Source organism: Leptonychotes weddellii, chromosome X (assembly GCF_054177405.1).
Source record: "Leptonychotes weddellii isolate Sample4059 chromosome X, ASM5417740v2, whole genome shotgun sequence".
NCBI lineage: Eukaryota > Metazoa > Chordata > Mammalia > Carnivora > Phocidae > Leptonychotes > Leptonychotes weddellii.
In genome coordinates, this window is record NC_138385.1 from 50047936 (window position 1) to 50063622 (window position 15687).

Consider the following 15687-nt stretch of genomic DNA (forward strand, 5'->3'; position numbering starts at 1 on the left):
ATCATACCATACATCTTTTCTGACCAAAACAATATGAAACTAGAAATCAATCACAAGGAAAAAACCTGGCAATAAACAAACATGTGGAAGCTAAACATAATAATGTTAAACAACCAAAGAAGAAATCAAAATACATGTGGAGACAAATAACAATGAAAAACACACCAGTCCAAAATCTTTGGGATGTAGTGAAAGCAGAACTAAGAGGGAAATTTATATCAATAGAGGCCCACCTCAAAAGAACAAGAAAAAGCCAAAATAAACAATCTAAATTTACACCTAAAGGAACTTAAAAAAAGAGGAAAAAAGCATAAGGTAAATAGAAGAAAATAATAAAGATCAAAGCAGAGAGGTGCCTGAGTGGCTCAGTTGGTTGAGCATCCAACTCTTGATTTTGGCTCAGGTCATGATCTCAGGGTCATGAGATTGAGCTTCATGTTGGGCTCCATGATCAGTATGGTGTCTGCTTGTCCCTCTCCCTCTACTCCTCCCCCTCCACTCTCTCTCTCTCTCAAAATAAATAAATAAAACCTTTAAAATAGATCAAAGCAAAAGTAAATATATAGAGACTAAAAAAATGAAAAAAATCAATGAAACCAAGAGCTAGTTCTTTGAAAAGATGAACAAAATTGATAAACACTTAACCAGTCTCATAAGAAAAAAAAAAAAAGAAAAAGTACCAAAATAAAGAAAATCAGAAATGAAAGAGGGAAAGTAACAACTAACACCACAGAAATACAAAAGAATATTAGAGAATGCTATGAAAAATTATATGTTAACAAATTGGGGAACCTAGAAGAAATGGATAAATTTCTAGAAATATACAATCTCCCAAACTGTATCAGGAAGAAACAGAAAATCTGAACAGAATGATCACTAGTAACAAAATTGAATCAGTAATAAAAAAATACCAAAAAAAAGTCCAAAACCAGAAGAATTCACAGGTGAATACTACCCAAAAAATTAAGTAAGAGTTAATATATATTATCCTCAAAATATTATAAAAAAAGAAAAGGAAGGAAAGCTTTTTACATTCTGGCATTCTACAAAGCCAGCTTTACCATGACCATTACTAAAACCAGATACCCCCAAAAAAGAAAACCACAGCCCAATATCCCTGATGAAATGGATGCAAAAATCCTCAAAAATACATTATCAAACAACATTTAACAATATATTAAAAGGCTCACGCACCATTTTCAAGTGAGATTTCTTCCAGGAATGAAAAAAGGTTCAATATTTCCAAATCAGTCAATATGATAGGAGGACCTAGTCTTCTCTCATCCCACAAAAGCAAGTAGATAACTATCAAATAATCCTAAATACCTTAGAATTCAACTTTAAGACTGACAGAACAAACTCCACAACTAAAGGGAGAAAAGAGGCCACATCAAGGAGGGTAGGAAGGGTAAAGGTGTAGTTTAGGGGAGAAACAGATAACAGTACTTTGGAGGGGAGGGGTCCATGGTTACAAAGAAGGATGAGAGAGAGAGGACCACACAGGGAACACACAAGGAGAACATTTCCCCAAAGCCAAAGGTTTGGAACATGAGACAGGCTGAATTTCATGAGTTCTTGCAACCAGCAAGGCTTAAAGCCTAGAGTTTTAAAGGTCAGCAGACTTGGCTGGGATAGAGCTTAGAAGGCACTGTGCAGCTTCTGGAGAGAAGGCAGGCCAAAGACCTGGATGTAGACATCATGGAAGCAGCAATTTGAAAAACTCCTGGGGCACACAGCTGGGAGATTACTAACTCTTCCCTGAGCACTTCCCTGAGAGGCAGTGTTCATGGAGAACCCTCTCCGGGAACAAAGGATGGTGTCATTTCTCTCCACTGCCCCTCAGGATAAACACAGAGTCACCTATGGGAAGCAGCACTGGCTGTCTTGCTTACACCAAGTCCCACCCCCTGATCTCTGGGGTGAATTCTCTCCTCAGTCAAGCTTGCCTAATTCCCCGTATGGTGGGTCCCTCCCCCAGAAGCCCAGCAAAATCCCCCACCTAAACTACATCTCCAGACCAAAGAGTTCTGCAGGGCCTCAGTTCTGGTAGAAGTAGTATCAGTTCTCATTTAACAAGCAGATCAGAGCACTCCTAGTTAAAACTCACCACATTCAGGCCAGGGGACAAAAAGTGACCACAGCTGGCAACGAGAGCCTCTGTAGACAACTGACCTGAAAGATAGAGCAATGAAACCACAATGGGAGAGTGCATGCAGCACACACCAGAGATATTCCCTTAAACACCAGGCCCTGGACATTACAAAACCCTCTTCATAAAGCCATACTTTTAAGAGCAGGAAACATAATTGGCTTTTCTAACACAAAGAAGGCAGAGACTTAGACAAAATGTGAATGCAAGAATTTATCCCAAATGATAGAACAAGATAAGGCCACACACAGAAATCTATTGCATTCCTATACACTGATAATGAAGCAGCAGAAAGTGAAATTAAGAAGACAATCCCATTTTTAGTTGCATCAAAAACAATGAACTGTGTAAGAATAAACTTAACCAAACAGGTGAGGAACTGTGTTCTGAAAACTATAAAACACTGATGAAAGAAATTGAAGGTGACACAAAGAAATGGAAAGACATCCCATGGTCAAGGGTTGGAAGAACAAATATTGTTAAAATGTCTATAGTACCCAAAGCAATCTACACATTTAATGGAATCCCTATCAAAATGCCAACAACATTTTTCACAAACAATCCCAAAATTTGTATAGAACCAAAAAAGACCTCAAAGAGCCAAATAAATCTTGAAAAAGAAAGCAAAGCTGTAGGTATCAAAATTCCAGATTGCAAGTTATATTAAAATGAAGTAGTAATTAAAGCAGTACAGTAGTGGCATAAAAGTAGACACATAGATCAATAGAATAGAATAGAAAACCTAGAAATAAACCCACAATTATATGGTCAATTAACCTTCAACAAAAGAGGCATGAATATATAATGGGAAAATATAATCTCTTCAACAAATGGTGTTGGGAAAACTGGACAGCAGTGTGCAGAAGACTGAAACCGGACCACTTTGTCTCACTGTACACAAAAATAAAATGGATTAAAGACCTAAAGTGAGACATGAAACTGTAACAATCCTTGAAGAGAGCAAAGGCAGTAATGTCTCTGACACTGGCCATTGAAGTATTTTTCTAGATGTCACCTGAAGCAATGGAAATAAAAACGAAAATAAACTTTTGGGACTACATCAAGATAAAATGCTTCTGTACAGCAAAGGAAACAATGAACAAAATTAAAATGCAACTTATGGGATGGGAGAGGATATTTGCAAATGACATATCTGATAGGAATTAGTATCCAAATTATATAAAGAATTGATACAACTCAATACCCCCAAAACCAAATATTTCAATAAAAAATGGGCAGAAAGAATGAACATTTTTCCAAAGAGGACATACATATGGCCAAAAGACACGTGAAAAGATGTTAAACATCACTCATCATCTGGGAAATGCAAATCAAAACTACAATGAGCTACTACCTCAGACCTGTCAGAATGGTTAAAATCAAAACCAGAAGAAACAGCAAGTCTTGGCAAGGATGCAGGGATAAAGGAAACCTTGTGCACTGTTGGTAGGAATGCAAACTGGTGCAGCCACTCTGGAAAACAGTACAGAGGTTCCTCAGAAAGTTAAAAATAGGACTATTCTATGACCCAGGAATTGCACTCTTAGGTATTTACCCAATAAATAAAAAAACACTAATTCAAAAGGATACATGCACCCTTATGTTTATTGCAGCATTATTTACAATAGCCAAATTATGGAAGCAGCCCAAGTATCAATCACTTGATGAATGGATAAAGAAGAAATGGTATGTGTGTGTATGTATATACACACACAATGGAATATTTCTCAGCCATAAAAAAAAGAATGAAATCTTGATGTTTGCAACCACATGGATGAAGCTAGAGTATATAATGCTAAGCAAAATAAGTCAGTCAGAGAAAGACTATTACCATGTGATCACACTCATATGTGGAATTTAAGAACAAAACAAATGAACAAAGGTTTAAAAAAAAGGAGAAAAAAAGATATATTTACTGAAGCACTATTTATAATAGCCAAAATATGGAAATGACCCAAGTGTTCATCCATAGATGAATGAAGATGTGTTATAGATACAGTGGAATATTACTCGGCCATAAAAAAGAATGAAATCTTGCCATTTGCAACAACATGGATGGATCTAAGGGGTATAATGTTAAGTGAAATAATTCAGTCATAGAAAGACAAATACCATATGATTTCACTCATATGTAGAATATAAGAAACAAAACAAATGAACAAAGAAAATAGACAAAATAACAGGCTCTTAAATATGGAGAACAAACTGGTGGTTGCCAGAGGGGAGGCAGTGGGAAAATGGGTGAAATAGGTAAAATAAATAAATAATAATAAATAATAAATAAATAAATAACAATATACTTATTATTATGAGTACTGAGTAATGTATGGAATACACAAATAACCCAATTAAAAAATGGGCAAAAGACTTGAGTAGACATTTCATCAAAGAAGATATTTTTAAAAATTGGTGCATTAAAAGATGTTCAACATCAGTAGTCATTAGAGGAATGTAAATTAAAACCACAATGAGATATCACCTCATCATGGCCCATCCACATTATCTAGAAGAGCTACCAAATGCTGGCATGGATGTGGAAAAAGGGGAGCTCTTGTGCCCTGGTGGTGGGATTGTAAATTGGCACAGCCACTATGGAAAAAAAAAAAAAAGTATGGAGGGTCCTCAAAAAATTTAAAAATAGACTACCATATATGATCCTGCAATTCCATTCCTAGGAATACATCCAAAGGAAATGAAAGCAGTAACTTGAAAAAATATTTGAAACCCACATGTTCATAGCAACATTATTTATAAAGCTAAGACATGGAACCCAAGAGTCCAGTGATGGATGAATGGATAAAGAAGTTGTGGTATGTATATATAGAATGGGATATTATTCAGACATAAAAAGAGTGAAGAAATCCTATCATTTGTAACAACATGGATGGACCTTGAAATCATTATGCTAAGTCAACTAAAAAGACAGAAAGACAAATACTGTATGATCTCAGTTATATGCGGAATCAAAACAAAACCTCATAGGAGAAGAGATCAGACTCGTGGTTATCAGAGGCAGGGTTGGGAAAGGGGAAACTGGAGGAAGGTGGTTCAAAAAGTACAATCTTCCAGTTATAAGATATATAACTACTAGTGATGTAATGCATAACATACTTCCTATAGCTAAAATGCTTTATAGAAAATAGGAAAGTTGTAAAGGGAGTAAATTCTCAGAGTTTTTATCCCAAGGAAAATATTCATTTTTCTTTGGTTTTCTTCTTTCTTTCTTTTTTCTTTTGTTTTGTATTGATATGAGAAGATAGATGTAGGTCATCCTATTGTAATCATTGCACAATATTTGTATATCAAACCATCATGCTGTATTAAACTAATGTATGTCAATTATTTCTGAAAAAAACTGGAAAAAATAAAAACATTAAAACATCAAAATCTTTAAAATTAAGATACCTCCTTTGACTTACTTTGATGCATACATTTTATATAGAGCCTAGAAAAAACTATGCACCATCTATAATATATTTATGTGGTCTGATCATTTTTTGTAGACCCAATCAGTTGCTTGTCTTTGCTTTAATTTTATTATCTTTTTCTCTTTCAGAAACATGCATAATAAAAATAAATTAAATGCCTTAGAGAAGTAAGACCAGCCTTTGCAAGGGAAGTGGTGACAGTCTGTCCACAACCTAATGAATACACACACACACACACACACACACACACACACACACAACCAACCAACCAACCAAACAAAAAACACTCATAGTATTCCCTGGTGTGCTTTCTGACTTCAAAGGCTTTCAATGAGTTTGGGCATTAAAGGAGAAACTGGCTAAATGCTCAAAAATCCGTGTCCTCTTCCTTGGCACAGGAAGACTGTGTCCCTCTGACTCCCTTACAGTTAGGCTGAGGCAATGTTACCAATATCTGGCTTATGAAATGTCCCTTCCAATAATCAGAATGGGTGGAGCTATGAGATGGAAAAAAGGTCTTGGAGGCAAAGCTTGAAAGAGCACCTAATAAGAGAGCCTCCACATCTGATGTGAGGGAAGAACTGTTTTATAAAGTTACTTAGATTGGGGGGTTTGATTGTTACCACATCTAGTACTTAACTAGGACATCACTTTAATTGAAAAAGACCCAACCAAAAACTGAGGCTAAGATCACTTTCCAAGTCTGAAATTTTGTTGGGTGACTGCCACTACTTGCACTTTAGTAGGGCACATCCATTGGATCTGAACCATGGCATAGTTAGTACCATGGATATTTGTGTGTAGACAAACTCAGAACTTTTAGAATTTGTTTAAAACTCACTGTATCAATCACACAGGGTTCTCTAGAGGAGATTTACACACAAAGACACACATATATAATATACAGGATATATATAGGATATTAGGATACATATTGTGGGTATGTATACATATATTAGATATATCTGTGTCTATCTCTTTATATATATATATATAGAGAGAGAGAGAGAGAGAGAGGTGCAGAGATAAACAGAGATAGAGAGACATTGATTTCAAGGAATTGGTTCACATACTTGAAGAGATTGACAGGTTTGAAATTTGTAGGGCTAGCAAGCTGACTGGAAACTCAAACATTAGTTGATGCTGCATACTTAAGGTATAATTTCTTTTTTGGAAAACCTCTCATTTTGTTAAGGCCTTTCAACTGAGTGGATGTGGCCCATCCACATTATCTAGGGTAATCTTTTAACCTAAGGTAAACTGATTGTACATGTTAACCACATTACAAAATGACTTCATAACAACACATAGTTTAGTGTTTAATTAAACAATTGGATAGTATAGCCCCTTAACAAGTTGACACATAAAACTAATCATCACACTTCTGAACAACTTGATTTTTCCTCCATGTCTGAGTTTGTAGCCTGCTTTAAACTTTTTTTAAGTGTTATTTATTTTATTATAGGAGGTACAGCTACAGGAATAACCATAGGGTGATGTCCAAGATGTGGAAATTTAAATCTTATTCCTTCATGCTTTTTTTAAAACACACCCATCTATTACTGACCACATAAAATACAGCACTCTGTCATCTGAGTTTTACAATAATAAAACATGCTTACCCCACAGGAATATGACAAGTATTTTAATAAGCTAAAACCTAATGTCTGGGTATATAGGCAATAAAATGACAGACAAATCACAATTTCTAAGCGTTTGTCATTTCTGTGTCATCAATGTTAATTCCTCAAAAGAATTTGAATTGGACAGACTTTCAAAAATGCCATTACCACTCAATTTTGGACATAGGAAAAGTATTTCTTCTCTACTGTCATCTTCTTCTTTCCTGCCTTCATCTTCTTTGTTTCAATTATCTTTTCTATGCTTGGTATTAAAATAAGGAAATAATTGAAAGTTATTAAGATTTCTTGAATTTGTTTCTAGCAGCAATCAAAGTCTGATTCTTTCAAGGGTCATTGGATCATAAGGAATAATTAAGACATAATTTAATTTATTTAAGAAATATGGATTTTCAAAGTAATATCAATTGTTAGATAATTATTTAGTTTACCATTTTTGCCAATGGGTTTTGGAAAATTAGTTCTCTAAGAATAAATATAGGAATGAATCATGTTGATACTCTACTTCATCAGTCACAAGTTTCTGAGTGATATTAAACAAAAGGCTTCCCCTTTTTTATATTGTTGTTTCTAAAATGAGGTTGCTTGGGGCACCTGGGTGGCTCAGATGGTTAAGCATCTGCCTTTGCCTCAGGTCATGATCCCAGGGTCCTGGGATGGAGCCCCACATCAGACTCCTGGCTCAGCGGGGAACCTGCTTCGCTCTCTCCCTCTGCCTCTTCCCCTGCTCATGCTCTCTCTCTCTCTCTCTCTCTGTATCTCTGTGTCTCAGATGAATAAATAAAATCTTAAAAAATAAAAAAAAATAAAATGGGGTTGCTTAATATCAATATGTTTCACCTAAATAATTAAATTTTCCAGAATATTATGCACTCCTCATTTACAGGAAAAAAATGAGCACTTATAAACAATGCAAGACTTCGGCAAGAACTGAATGCAGCTAATTAATACATTGTTTTAAAGTTAACCAAAAAAATGTATTCCTTGCAACTAAAAGACTTTAGAAATGGAGGCAGTCAGAATTTATGTAAAATAAACAAGCAAGGAAAATTGACCAAATATTAAGTACGAATGTGATACTTATTTTGTAAAGCAAAATGTTTTAAATTGTTTCCATTGTTTTTGTCCCTTCACATTACTGCTAAAGTATATAGAGAAATGGTACATTAAATCTTTGGAGTTTTCCCTTTTTATTTTAGTTCTATTTCCTGCTATATATATTTTTTCTTTTTGAAATAGGAGTCTATGATTTTAAAATAAAAAAGAAGAGTAACTTCTACATTGTTTGGTCATTCAAATAAAATAGTAAAGTCTAACAATTATTTTCATCTTTTAATTTGATTATTACAAGAAAAAATAGTAGCATTTTAAATTGACCTGTAATTGAAATAACATTATCTTTGTCTCAGTTATACAACATATTGATTTGGTATGTGTATATATTGTAAAATAATCACCACAAAAAATCAAGTTAATATCCATCACAGTAAATAGAGTTTTTTTTGTGTGTGTGTGGGATAACTTGTAAGATTTAATCTCCTAGCAACTTTCAAATATAGAATAGAGTATTATTAACTACATTTACCATGCTGTGCAGTAAATCCACAAAATTTATTTATTTTGTAACTGGAATTTTATACCTTTTGACCATCTTCATCCATTTTGTCCACCTACCACCACTCTACCTCTGGCAATCACCAAACTGTTCTTCGTATCTTCATTCAGGTTGTTTTTATTTTGTTTTGTTGTGTTTTGTTTTGTGTATGTTTAGATTCCACATATAAGTGAGATCATATGATATTTGTCTTCATCTATCTGAATTACTTTACTTAACGTAATTCCTTCAAGGTCCATTTATATTGTCACAAGTGGCAAGATTTCCTTCTTTTTTATGGTTGAATAATATTCCAGTGCACATACATATATAATATTTAAAAAATATATTATTAAAGTATAGTTGACATACAATGTTAACTTAGTTTCAGGTGTACAGCATGGTGATTCCACAATTATGCACATTATACAGTGATCATTATAATAAGTGTAGCTACCATCTGTCACCATACAATATTATTACAATATCATTGAGTACATTCCCTATGCTGTACAATCCTTCCCCATGACATTTATTTTATAGCTGGAAGTTTGTATTTCTTAATCCACTTCGCCTATTTTGTACATCATCCCACATACCTCCCCTCCAGCAACCACTAGTTTATTCTCTGTATTATGAGTCTGTTTTTGTTCTTTTGTTTTTTTGCTTGTTGGATTTGTTTTTTAGATTCTGCATAAATAATATAATATGGTATTTGTCTTTGTCTGAGTTATTTCATGTAGTACAATGCCTGCTAGGTATATCTGTGTTGTCACAAATAACAAGATCCCATTTTTAATGGCTGAGTAATATTCCATTGTATATATAAAATACATCTATGAGGGGCGCCTGGGTGGCTCAGTCGGTTAAGCCACTGCCTTCGGCTCAGGTCATGATCCTGGAGTCCCTGGATCGAGTCCCGCATCGGGCTCCCTGCTCGGCAGGGAGTCTGCTTCTCCCTCTGACCCTCCCCCCTCTCATGTACTCCCTCTCTCTCATTCTCTCTCTCTCAAATAAAAATAAATAAAATCTAAAAAAAATAAATAAATAAAAAAATAAAATACATCTATGATCTCAAATATTGTATTTGTTGAGGCCTGCTTTGTGAACTAATATGTGATCTGTTGTAGAGAATGTGCCATCTGAACTTGAAAAGAATATGTATTCTAATGTTTTAGGATGGACTGATCCGAATATATCTGTTAAGTCCATCTGGTCCAGTGTATCATTCAAAGCCATTGTTTCCATGTTGATTTTCTGTTTGAGGATCTACCCATCGATGCAAGTGGAGTGTTAAAGTCCCTTACTATTATTGTATTATTATCAGTGAGTTCCTTTATGTTTGTTATTGTTTCACATATTCAGATGCTCCCATGTTGAGGGCATAAATATTTATAACTGTTTATCTTTTAGTCCCCTTTTATTATGATATAGTGCCATTCTGACACCCTATGTCTTTTGATTGGAGTGTTTAGTCAATTTATCTTCAGAGTAATTATTGATAGATGTGTATTTAGTGCTATTTATTACTTGTTTTGTTATTTCTGGAGATTTTCTTTGTTCCTTTCGTGTCTTTGTTACTTTTGGTATTCCCTTTCCACTCAAATATCTCCTTTTATATTGTTTGCAGTGCTGTTTTAGTGGTCATGAACTCCTTTAGTTTTTGTTTGTCTGGGAAACTTTATTTCTCCTCCAATTCTGAATGATGGCCTTGCTGGAGAGAGTATTCTTGGCTACAGATTTTGCCCATTCATCACATTGAATATTGCATGCCACTCTCTTCTGGTTTGCCAAGTTTCTGCTGAGAAATCTCCATCTAACCATATGGGTCTTCTCTTGTAAGATAGGGACTTCTTTTGTCTTGCTGCTTTTAAGTTTTTTTCATCACTATATCTTCAAATTTAATTACAATATGTTTTGGTGGTGGCCAACTTTTTTTTTTTTTAATGACAGTTCTCTGTGCCTCCTCCATCTAATGTCTCTTCTTTCCATTCTTTTCTCAAGCCCAGTGAATATCCTTGTGATTGTTGCTTTAAATTCTCTATCAGACATGTTACATATATCTTCTCACTTACATCTCTGGCTGTGGTCTTTGTGTTTTATTTGGGAGTAATTCCTCTGTCTTGACATTTTTTCCTAGATCTGTCCCTTCTTCTCTGTGTTAGATAAGCCAGTTATATTTCCTGCTCCAGAAAGTAATGACTATATGAAAAAGAGTTCATGTAGTGTCCAGGGCCTGGTGCTTCATGGAGTGTATCAGGTGTATAATGTGTGCATTTTGTTGTTGTGTTTTGGCTGCTCTATCCTTCAGGACAGTCTTCTGCAGAGTCTTTCCTTGCCTGCAGTGGGCAATGTTTGGTCCTTGGCCAGAATGTGGTGAGTTTTAACTAGGTGTGCTGTGGTCTGTTTGTTAAATTGGACCTGATAATACTTCCACTAGAACTAAAGCCCTGCTGAACTTTGTCGTTGGGAGTTGTGTGGGCAGCGGTTTGTGCTGGTCCTCTTGGGGAGGAGCTCACTGGGCCAGGACTGAGGCAAGTTTGACAGAGAAGGGCAGTCCTGTCATAGCAGACAGGTGTGGGACTTGGTGTAAGTAAGTTAGACAGCCAGTGTTTTTACTAATCTGCTTTCTGCAAATGTCTTTTTGTTTATAGTGAGGGGAAATGGAGGGAAATTTTGCTGGTCAGCTCCTTTGTCCCCAGAGAGGGGTCTCCATGAATGCTGCCTCTCAGGGATATGCTCTAAGAAGAGGGAATAAGCCTCCCTACCCCCGGTGTGCCTCAGGCAGTCTTCAAATCACTGTTTTCATGCAGTCTTCCCCCAGGTTGTTTGCCTACCTTATTTCCAGGAGCAGGGCAGTGCTCTCAGGGCTCTATCTCAGTCAAGCCCACTGACCTTTAAAACTGCAGGCTTTAAGCTCTGCTGCTTATATGAAGTCATTAAATCACCCCCTGTTGTTTTCAAAGACAATGGCTTGGGGAAATAGTCTCCTTGTGCATTCCCTTGTGCGCTCTACTCTCTTGCACCCTTCTCTGTGACCAAGGCTCTCTCCCCTCTGCAGCACTCACCATCTGTCTCTCCCCTAAAACATGTCTCTGAACGTCTTAACTTCTTTGATGTGGCATCTTCTTTCCCTTTATTTGTGGAGTTTGTTCTGTCAGTCTATTTATTCTTTTTTATATTTTCTGTCTCTTTGTTGTAGTTCTCACTGAGGTCATCTACTCTTCTCTCAAGTCTGGTGACTGTCTTTATCACCATTACTTCAACTATTTATCAAATACATTGTTTATCTCCATTTTATTTAGTTACATTTCTGATTTTTTTTTTCTTGGTTATTTGTTTGGAGCATATTCCTCTATTTCCTCATTTTGGTTGATTTTCTTTGTTTGTTTCTATGAATTAGGCCAAAGAAGTATTTCTTCTAGCTTTGAAGGAGTTGTCTTGTGTTGGAATGTCCCCTCTATAGCCCCCTGTATAGCCTGCATATACCTGGTGGCTTTGGCTGGCTGTATCTTTAGTGGGTCTGATCTGGGTGTACCAGAGCAGTCTTCACCCGGGCTGCCCTGGTGGAATAGCTGACATTAAGGCAGGCATAGACCAGGGGGTCCTGGGTCACTTCACATAAGAGTCACTCTCATGAAATGGCTGAATCCAAAACAACCTTCAGCCATAGTGGTTCTGGGACCCCCTTTGCAGGTGTCATGCTGGTAGGATGGCCTGAACTGAAGCAAGAATGGTCTAATTGCACCCAGAGCACTTTGTACAGGGGACACCATTGTGGGATGGCTGGAGCAGAAGTGGGCATGAGCCAGGGGCTCCCTATGCAATCTGTATAGGGGCATCATTTGTGGGATGGCAGGAGTCGAAGCAGGCATAGGGCAGGTACTCCCAATGTTCTCTGTACAGGGAGCACCCTAGTGGGATGCCTGAATTTGAGGAGAGTGTGAGCCAGGAATCTCAGGGCTCTACACAGGGTAGGCCTTGGAATTATAACTGGAGCTGAAGTGGGTGTGAGTTAGGATGTTCTGTGGTGTTCCATACATTGGGTGTCCTTGTGGATCATGTGATTTGTGCAGATTTCTTTCAAGAGAGAATTAATAAACTAAGAACTTTTATGTGAAAAAAGTAAAAAAAATAAAGTATGTTCAAGTCAAGGGGTCCTGAGGTTTTTGTGCTGTATCACCTTGGTGAGATGGCTAGAGCTATAGTGGGATTGTCTGGCTGTATCCTAGTTTGCGCCACAATGGGACAGATTTGGTTGGATGGATAAAGCTCAGACAGGGGCAGGTGGGGGGGGTCACCTTCAGGGGATTGTTGGTAATAACATGAGCTGTGGGCCTAAGACTCACTATGGAAGCTACATGGCTCAGACACCCATACCCTGTTCCTCTATGTGCTATCAAGGTGGAAAGGAATATAGGTAATAGTGATTTCCAGTCCCTCTGATGTGGACAACATTCCAGTAGCTCCTCTGATATTTGGAAGATGCTCTAGGGCTGTTTCCTTTATACTTTAGTTTTTCTTTTAAACCACTGCTCTTTCTTCTGTTCCCCAGGTTTGCTAGGGCTGGTATGGCTTAGGGACCCTGGGTTCACTGAAGGAACAGGTTGGCTAGGGTATCTATATCCTGCTCCAGTCTGCACTATCATGGTGGAGGGGGAACATGAACAATGGTTTTGCTGCCCCTCCAATCCCAGTGAACATTCCCACAGGACCCCTGCCATTTTGTAGAGGGGTTAGTTCCTTTAATTTCTAGTTGCCCTTTTGAACCATGGCTTTTTCTCTACACTCCAGGGTCAAGGAATTTGCTCCCAGTTCCTCAATACTATCCCTTCCCATTGCAGCCAGAGGACATGGTTCCCATGGTAACCATGTCTCTGTCTCTCCTGCCATTCTCTATGTGGCCCCTCTATCTTTTGTTGTGCACAGGCTGTTCAGTCAGCCATTGGTTCTTTTTCAGGAGGAGTTCCTCCACATGTAGGAGTAGATTTGGTGTTTCCCTGGACAAGGTGAGTTCAAAGTCTTCCTACATCTCCATATTAGGCCTTCTCTCCTCTCAGGTTCACATGTATTTTTTACCAATTAATTCTTAGATGGATACTTAGGTTGCTTTCATATCTTGGCTATTGTAATAATGCTGCAATTAGCATGAGGGTGCAGATATCCTTTTGAGTTAGTAACTTCTTTTACTTTGGATACAACTCAGAAATGGAGTTGCTGGACCATATGGGTAGTTTTTATTTTTAAATTTTTGAGGAAATTTCATATTGTTGTCCAGAGTGGCACCAATTAGCATTCCCACCAACAGTGTACAAGTGTTCCCTTTTCTGCATATCCTTGCCTACCATTGTCATCTCTTGTCTTCAATAATAGCAAAACAGATGTGAGATGATACCTCATTGTGTTTCTGATTTACATTTTCAAGATAAATAGTAATGTTGAGCATCTTTTCATGTACTTGTTGGCTATCTGTATGTCTTCTTTGGAAAAATTCCTATTCAGATCCTCCATCCATTATTTAATTGGATTGTTTTTGTTTGTTTGTTTTGCTGACGAGTTTTAATATAAGATTTGCAAATACTTTCTCCCATTTGGTAACTTGCCTTTTCCTTTCTCTGATTGCTTCCTTTGCGTATAGAAGTTTTTAGTTTGATGTAGTCCCAGTTGCTGATTTTTGTTTTTGTGGCCTTCAATTTGGTGTCAAATCCAAAATATCATCACCAAGACGGATGTCAAAGGGCTTACCACATTTGTTTTCTTCTAGAAAGTTTGTGGTTTCAGGCCTTATATTCAAGCTTTTCATCCAGTTTAAGTTAATTTTTGTGTATGTTGTAAGATGGTGACCCTGTTTTATTATTTTGCATGTGGCTGTTCAGTTTATTAAGACACTGTTCTTTCCCCCTTGTATTTTCTTTGCTCCTTTACTCCTTTATTTTATTTTATTTTATTTATTTATTTATTTTTTTCAACCTCTGGAGATGTCATTTTAATCACAGTATACTGAAGAGAACATGTACACATTAGCCAAATACATGATTTCTCCTTATAGCAGACTTTTTCTTTCTATTTAATAGCGGTGGCTGATGCACCAGCCCTGAAACCTGGAGTTGGTTTTATTGAGGAATGTTTGGAACTAAATGGTTGCTTCATTATTTCCTTAAATTACCAGCAGGTGATCTTCAAAAGACATGGAGACTCAATTATAAAATAGCATGCAAAGCTAAAGAATTCATGATCTTATATGAGTCCATACTCATCTTCTTCTATCTGTGACTGTTCCTTGATCACAGCTTTTCTATGATACCTTTCCCTTTCCCATCATCTGGCTAGCTTCATTCTGACCTTTCTTGAGTCAACTCATTAAATGTCCATTGGCACAATAGCATTTCAGTTGACAGAGGAAGACAAATACAAATCACAAATCAGTGGATCTGCCATTAAGATTCTCCATCCTATCACTGATTGGGCTGTGAAAAGAAGCATTAACCCCTAACTTCAAGGCATAGTGACACTTGGATAACTGGCCCATCAAGACTGTGAGGTCCTTGGCTTTTTTTTTGTTTTCTTTTAGGATAACTGTTAAAACGCTCTGGAAGGCTCTGAATAGACTTCTACAGTTCTCATACTTTCAACAAGAGATGAGCAGTGGAATAAAAAGAACATGCACAAAAATGAGGAGACATCATTGGGAATCACAGGCTGTTTCCAACATCGTTGGCTAGTCAGATGGCCTTTTAGTATGGCTTCTGTGCCACCATGAAGGAGATCCAGGCTCCATCCATACAATTCTGAGTGACAGAAAGGGAGCATCCAGAGCAAACTGAGTTTAGTTAGAGACAGACCTTACTGATATTGATAAGTCCTCAGAGGGTCCCT